Source organism: Paramisgurnus dabryanus, chromosome 22 (assembly GCF_030506205.2).
Source record: "Paramisgurnus dabryanus chromosome 22, PD_genome_1.1, whole genome shotgun sequence".
Taxonomy (NCBI): Eukaryota; Metazoa; Chordata; class Actinopteri; order Cypriniformes; family Cobitidae; genus Paramisgurnus; species Paramisgurnus dabryanus.
Genome location: NC_133358.1, coordinates 26,247,157 through 26,255,925, shown reverse-complemented (window position 1 = coordinate 26,255,925; position 8,769 = coordinate 26,247,157).

Below are 8,769 nucleotides of genomic sequence, written 5' to 3'. Positions count from 1 at the left end.
AAGCTTACCAACAGTAAGCATCATCCCAACAGTGCCAACAGTGAAGCATGGTGGAGGGAACATCATGATTTGGGCATGCTTTGCTGCCTCAGGGCCTGGACTATTTGCCATCATCGAAGGGAAAATTAGATCACAAGTTTAACAAAATAGCCTGGATAATGTCAGGGTAGCTGCCCGGTAGTTGATGCTCAGTAGAAGTTGGTGGATGCAGCAGGACAATGACCTTAAGTAAACCCACCACAGACTGGCTTAAGTTGGCATTTAAATTGGCCTAGTCTAGGCGGTTTTGTAAAGGGGAATGGGTAAAAATCCCATTGAGCGATGTGCAGGTCTGATTCTCATTTGCTTGAAGTAATTGCTGCTAAAAGAAGTTCAACAACCTATTAAATCCAAGTGTTCACTTACATTTTCCAGCACTGTTTATTGGGTGTTTTCAAAAAAGACACAACAAACTAGAATTGTTTGTGTGTTGTAAGCTTGTGCACACTGTGTTTGTCTATTGTTGTGAACTACATGAGGATCAGATCACATTTTATGGCAAAAGTTTACTCCTAGGCCCTTTTTCTGACCACTGTGTATATATAATGGTGAAAAGTCATGGTTATGAAATCATATCACAGAGTATCTTTATTTTCCTATGTTTACATAAAGAAATACGAATCCAAAATAACCTTGAGAATAAAGCTGCCAACGACAATGCACATTTCATTGGCATGAAACCACAGCCGTGTATACAGCTTCAAGTCAGGGTCTGAATGTTTTGAATGCACGATCCTGTCCTTGTGCATTGCTGCAGTTTAGTCACATTGTTGAGTTTCTCTTTGGAGCATTTTCCAAAGTTTGTCCTTCGGCAAGCCGCCGCACAGCGTGAGTCGGCCTTCGAGCGGAGCGGTAAATGGCTTCACATTCTCATTATAAACCATTTACTGAAGTCTGAAAATGCTGCCTGGTTCTGTATGAATTTCATAAGCTCTGTTGCCATGATGGTTTTAAAAGGGTAGAGACTGAATGGCTTCATCCTACACATTCCTACTGGATTTGCGACCCATGCTGGCAAAATGGGTTGGAATGAACAAATTTTCAAAAATGAGTTATTTATATTTAAACATTCCTTATAAAAAAAACTTCAAACCGATGTATGATTTGATGGAATCTGACAAAAACGACAGAGCTACACTTGTTTAAAGTTGATAAAGTAATCAAAGTCAATTTTGAGAAAAATTTAGACAATTTTTGTTCAAAAACAAAATCACCGTCTCCATCCCTTAAAGGTGCAGTGTGTAATTTTTAAAAGGATCTCTTGACAGAAATGCAAAATAATATACAAAGCTATATTTTCAGGGGTGTATAAAGACCTTTTTATAATGAACCATTAAGTTTTTAATGCCTTAGAAAGAGACGTTTTCATCTACATACACCCTTATGTGGAAGTTGCCATTTTGTGCCGCCATGTTTCTACAGAAGCCCTTAACTGACAAACTTTTTTTACTAAGTTGTCTCCGACAATGACATTTTCCCGGTGGCGGCTATCGTAGCTCCTCTATGCGTTTCAAAAGCGATGGGTGAGCAGTGGACTGAGCTGTTGGTTGCAATTCGCAACCTCACCACTAGATGCCGCTAAATTTACACACTGCACCTTTAAAGGAAAACACCACCAATTTTAAATATTTTACTATGTTCTTACCTCAACTTAGATGAATTAATACATACCTATCTTTTTTCAATGCGTGCAGTTTTAATCTTTGTACAGCGCTTCTTGTATGTGTTAGCATTTAGCCCCATTCATTCCTATGGCTCCAAACAAAAGTTTTATTTTGTGCCACCATACTTACTCGTGTAACTACTTATATCTTTAAATAGGGAAAACATGGAAGTGTTTGGTGGCTTCTATATTCATCCCTGTTTGGATCATAAGGAATGAATGGGGCTAGGCTAAATGCTAACACATTCACGAGGCACTGGAGAAAGATTAAGTGCACACATTGAATAAAGATAGGTATGTATTAATTTGTCTAAGTTGAGGTAAGAACATAGGTAAATATTGAAAAACTGTGGTGTTTTCCTTTAAAATAACTGATTTGGCACACACAAAGTCAAAAACAATATAATAGGAAAAACATGTTCAACTTTGAATTAGATTAAGCATTTAGGATGGTACACCTCTCGTACAAATAAAGATCATTTTAGGTGTTTAAAGGTCCTGTTCTTTCTGTGCTTTTTAAGCTTTGATTGTGTTTACAATGCGCAATATAACATGTGTTCATGTTTCACACAATTTACTTATCTGTATAGCGCTTTTTTTACTGTACTAAAAACAGGCTGATGTCTTCCTTGTTCTATGAAGTCCTTCCTTCAGAAATACGTATTGAGTTCTGATTGTGTAGCTTGTTGTGCGTTGTGATTCAATAGTAGCTTAGCTTGCTGTTAGCTTAGCTGGCGACTGTATTCCTGTGGGCGGAGTTTAGTAAAAAAAAAACTGTTCTACTGACGTCATTAAAGCAGGAAGTTCACTCTTAAGACAAATCGTTCTTCAAAGGTTCTGAGACGATGGTAAAGGTTCTATATAGAACCATGTAAAAAAGGGTTCTATATAGTACCAAAGAGGATGCTGCTATTGTTACAAGCTGAAGAACCCTTATTTGGTACTATATAGAACCATTTTTCTTAAGAGTGTAGAGGGTTGTAGTCCAAACCGGCCGTTCGCTGTAGGCTTTGAAAGGCGAATTCTGTTAAAGAAAATATATCGGCAGGTGGTGAACTTTGAGCTTTAATAATTTTGCAGGTATTATTTATGCTATTATAGCAACATTACACACTAACTACTAGGGTTTAAAAATAGGATCAGAAAGAACGTGACCTTTAATAACTATTTAGAGCATTGGGATCACTGGATGCCAAAGTACTTATTTGAATGAAAACCTACATTTTGACCAAAATCGACATTTTATACTTTCATTTGCCTCTAGCTCATAATTACACCGTGTGCATTCCGGCTCATTTTTCCAGCATTTAGACTTTTACTTTTCCGATCATCCATCAAGCCCTCTTACAGCATCCTTAATTTAAAGTGGCGTACAGTAACCCGTTTATATTTCACGGTTAGCAGTGTGGCGCTGCCGCAGAGACGCGCGAAAGGCCACAAATCTCGGATGGCTCTGTTTGATGGGTCCATTGAAATCCGCAGTATCCCCAATCCGGCTGTGAACTCGCATGTCACGGGCTGTTATTCCATTGTCTATCACTCTCCTGTGTTTCAAAGGCACTGATTTATGTTCTGCTATGTTACACTTTAATGAAATTTCATGTCTCTTCTCTTGTCTGTCAATAAGATGGAGATAGTGCTGGTGAAATGGTGACACATGGCAGCCGGGTGAGGCTGTGATGTGCCTTATTGTAGCTCGGTACCGTAATCAGATGGAGACAATATTAAGTACGTAATGCGGGCCAAAGTCACGTATATCTTCTGTATGTGTTATACAGTACTCACCCTAACTAAAATTAATACATTTGTGATTCTACAATTCATTTTTATAAGAAGATGCTTCATAAGGATGTAGCAGAGATAATGTATGTCTTTATCCTTCTTTGCCATTTGTCTCGCCTCAGACTCAGAGGGAAGCTAAATGTGTGTGTGCGCTCACAGAGGGTGAGTCAGTCTCCATTAGCCCGTTTGCACGCCTTTTCGCCTTTATGAGGGCCGAACGTTCGGGATGAATAATTGTGGCGCTCAACGTTGGCTTTTGGCGCCATGGCTGTTTACATTCTGGCACCTGCTCCTTTTTAATTAGCTGCCGGGGTCCGATCATCTCTTAATCGATTTTGAACATTAAGAAACAAAAGGGAGTTGAAGATGAAGGCCTTGGCACGGCAGCCCCTCCTCCTGTGGAGGGTGAGGAGAGAAAATCCAAACCCCCTAATGAGCTGGGGCGTCGTAGTGTCACATTCACCCGTGCGCCTCATCTATAGCTACACCATCATCTTCAGAAATGGTCCAAAACTTTGGTTGGGTTTTATTAGCTCATCAGTGCACTCAGCACGTTAGACACCGAGAAACGCTTTTTTCATTCGACCTCAGCTTTTTACACTTTTGCTTTTCCCTTCATGATGCAACGGTGAGGACGACGTTGATGTTTAAGAGCCGAGTACATTGTAGAGCTGAAACGTTTTGGCTAAAAAAGTGGCAGACCTATTTTACTTCTACAAAAGAAGTGCTTATTTCAGAAAAAAAGTCAAAGATGAGGTCTCTTTAATATTTCTTCTTGATGTCAATGAGGTTTAAAGGACAGCAAATGGAGACTTTTGCTTAAGTCTGCTGAAATCTGTCTAGAGAAAAAAAACAGAAATCTCACAAATGCCTCTCTTAAGCTGGGTACACCCCAAAAGATAATTGGGCTGATTTTGGGCCAATTTCCCCCCTTCCGACAATCCTAGCTATGTCCCGATTATCTTGATGGTTCTTCAGATTATTTTATCAAATTTTCCCTTGGTATGAGGTGTATTAAGAGTGTCCAAATCTTATTGGAAGAACGTCGGATCCACCCCGATCGCGAATCATAAATATTAAACATGTTACGAACCCGGAGGACAAACGCGCGCACGCTCATGAGATTATCACTTGAAATGAAACAATATCCAATCAGAAAGCGAGATGATGGAAGACGGAAGCAGTCATGGCGCAGCACAAAGTGAAGTCAATGCAAAGTGAACTTGTACAGATCATTTTCCCGTTGTCTCCACGACTTCACCCAAACCCTTTTCTTTTTTTTCCTTGAATTTTCTGTGAAAATCATTCTCAACACTATCATTGAAATTTATTTTTGCATATCTTCCGCCATGCTTATTCTAAAGTCTTACGAGATTTTGCGAGATTTCCTTTGTTCACAGTCGAGACTGGTGGAAAATCTGTTTGTTTGTGGAGTGCTTTATTTGACACATCATGGCACACCACACAGGAGCAAACGCTGTTCAGCGTGACGTTTGTGACGTCACGCTGAACAGATCGTGCATCGTAGCTCCGTCGAGTTCATCATCTAAAAGCTTTTTTTTTACCATCTTATTCCTATTTATATAATATAACTTATTAGTTTTACATAGGAATACTTTACCGTGACGATTATTGAGCAGTACTACCACGTGAAACTATTTATCACTAATAAACACCCAGTGTTGTTAGCATATAGCCCGCTAGCATCCACACGGTGGAGGCTGAAGCTAGCATTTTCCGATCTAATGGCGGATTCATCTGATATATGCTTTTCTGACCTATCCTCACCTGAGCGGGAAGCTGTGGAGGAGTTGTTTCCCGGTTTTAGCAGATCCAAGGCGAGGTACAGCGCCCACTTCACCCTGCCTTCCGACGTCCACAAGCGAGCAACAAACATGCATTCCACGCGATGCAGCTTCACGGACCGTGAACGACATGAAAGCGATCGGGAAGCTGTGGAGGAACCGCTGCCCGGCCTTCGCAGATTCGGCAAGCCAAACATCACCCTGGCCCCAGACGTTCGCAGGCGACCGAGGGGTGTCACAACCGAACACCCCACGCGATGCAGCTCCGGGGACCGCGTTCGGGTAAACGAAGACGCCATCGCCCAGCATGAAAGCGGTAAGACTCCGCTTGTTATTGTAACATGTACTACTTGCCACATGTATAGTTTAGCTTCTGCTGTTAGCATAGAGGGGTTTACATGCACTAAGTGTATTGAAGTATTAAGGTTAACTGAGAAGGTTGCTGAACTAGAATCGCGCATCCGAACGCTAGTTGAGGATAGCAAAACCGCCAATGTTACTGTCGCAAATAATCTATCGAGCGAAAAGACTAATGGCTCGGTTCCGACATCAGATGCTAATATAAATATTACAAATACTGTATCGAGCGCGCATAGTGTTTATCAAAATACACATGGCTCGGTTCCGTCATCAGAGTCAAGTCAGCGGTCAAACTGGGTGACTGTTAGGCGGCATAGTCATATTAGGCGTCCTTCTAAGACCCATAACGTAACGACAATTTCTAACAGATTCGATCCCCTAAGGAGTATACCAGCTGAAACACCTTTTAAAAGTGCCCTGGTCATTGGAGATTCTATACTCAGGAACACTAACATTGAGGCACCAAACACCATAGTCGACTGTATACCGGGAGCCAGAACGTCTGACATTAGATCCAAACTTAAAGTGCTGGCTAATGCTAAGCGGAAGTTTTCTAAGATTGTTATTCACGCCGGCACGAATGACACTAGGCTCCGCCAGTCGGAAATCACCAAAGATAATATTAAGGAGATGTGTGAAATTGCAAAAACAATGTCAGACAATGTAATATGCTCTGGTCCCCTCCCCGCCTACCGGGGAGATGAAACACATAGTAGATTAGTGTCTCTCAATGGATGGATGTCAAAGTGGTGCCCTCAGCATAACGTAGGGTTTATAGACAATTGGAAGCATTTCTGGGGAAGACCATTTCTCCTAACCCGAGATGGCCTTCACCCGTCATCGGAAGGAAGTGCTATACTCACTAAAAATCTGATCAATAGTCTTAATTCTGATATAGTATGACTATCCAGGGCCCAGGTCAGGAAACAGACGGATCGGCTTAACCGTCCATCTGTTAGCTGCCGTGATATGTCAAGACCACTTATATCCCAGCACTTCGAGTCAATCTTACCGAAATATCAGCACATTTCAACTGTATCTGTTCCCCGAACAAATAAATACAGGGCACCGCTTGTTACATCTGGTACAAATCTGATTCAAATAAAATTAGAAAACAATACATTAACAGATGAATCTCGATTCTTAAAATTCGGCCTTCTTAACATTAGATCGCTTACCAATAAAGAACCTATTGTCAATGAAATAATTACAGACCAAAACTTAGATGTACTCTGTTTAACAGAAACCTGGCTTAAAGCAGACGACTACATTAGTTTAAATGAATCCACCCCACAAGACTATTATTATAAACACGAACCTCGATTAAAGGGGAGAGGGGGTGGTGTAGCTACAATATACAACACAATGTTTAAAGTAAACCAAAAATCTGAGCTAAAATTTAAATCATTTGAAGTAATGTTGTTAAATATGGAAATAACTGATCGTAACCACAAACAGCTTTCTTTTGCTTTAGCGACAATCTATAGACCACCGGGTCACCATGCAGATTTCCTTAATGAAATAGCAGATTTCCTATCTGAGCTTGTAGTCACTGTAGATAAAGCTCTTATTGTTGGTGATTTTAATGTCCATGTGGACAACCCAAAAGACGCATTAGGACGTGCGTTTATAGATGTTCTAAATTCTCTCAATATTAGACAAAACGTGACAGGGCCAACGCATACTCGTAATCACACATTAGACTTAATTCTGTCACTCGGACTCAATATTAATGACGTCGAAATATCACCTCAGAGTGATGCAGTTTCTGACCATTACCTTGTGTCATACACTGTACTACTAGATAGGATCACTCAATCTACAACATGCTACCGACTAGCCAGAACAATAATTTCCACCACTAAAGATAGCTTTATTAGCACTCTTCCAGACCTGTCCCAAATGAAACATGTAGCAGATAACTGTGACGATCTAGATATTGAAATAGAAAACCTAAACAATGTCTGTTCTAACACATTGGATGCCGTTGCTCCCATTCGAAAAAAGAGATTCAAAGAAAAACCACCAGCTCCATGGTATGACCATCACACAGCAGCCCTTAAAAAGGCAGCTAGAAAAATGGAAAGAAATTATAGAAGCACAAAGTTAGAAGTATGGCGCGCAGCATGGAAACAGAGTGTTAAACACTACAGACAGGCTATTAAAACCGCCAGATCTACATATCTTAGCAAGCTTATAAATGAGAATCATAATAACCCTCGTTTCCTCTTTAGCACAGTTGCGAAACTGACTAGAAACAAAGAACAAACAGAAACCAATAGTAAACTTCAACACAATAGTAACGACTTCATGAACTTCTTTTCTAACAAAATTTCGGCTATTAGGGAAAACATCGTAGCTACCCAGGCAGCCACCACTCTACCCATTAGTTCACTTAACACTAGACTACCATACGAACATCTTGATTCATTTAAACCTACTACAATAGATGAGCTCTCTAAACTAGTCACATCATCCAAATCATCGTCCTGTATATTAGACCCCGTTCCCACAAAACTACTTAAAGAAGTATTCCCTGTAGTGTCAACCCCGGTTCTAAATATCTTTAACTCATCGCTAGAAATAGGATACGTTCCAACAGCTTTCAAACTAGCAGTTATTAAACCGCTGATTAAAAAACCACAGCTTGACCAAGGAGAACTTAATAACTTTAGACCAATCTCAAATCTCCCTTTTCTTTCGAAAATATTAGAAAAGGTAGTGGCAAGCCAGTTACGCACATTCTTGACAAATAATAGTACATATGAAAAGTTCCAATCAGGATTCAGGCCCCACCATAGCACAGAGACAGCGTTGCTTAGAGTTACAAATGACCTCCTATTAACATCCGATCGTGGTGAAATCTCAATTCTTATATTACTAGACCTTAGTGCAGCATTTGACACAATAGACCACAGAATCCTACTCAATAGACTAGAAAACTATGTTGGTATCAGTGGTCAGGCGCTAGCCTGGTTTAGGTCATATCTAACCAATCGCTATCACTTTGTTTATGTAAATGAGGAAGAGTCATATCACTCCCTGGTTAAATACGGTGTACCGCAGGGATCAGTTTTAGGTCCTATCCTGTTCTCGTTATACATGTTACCCCTAGGAGAC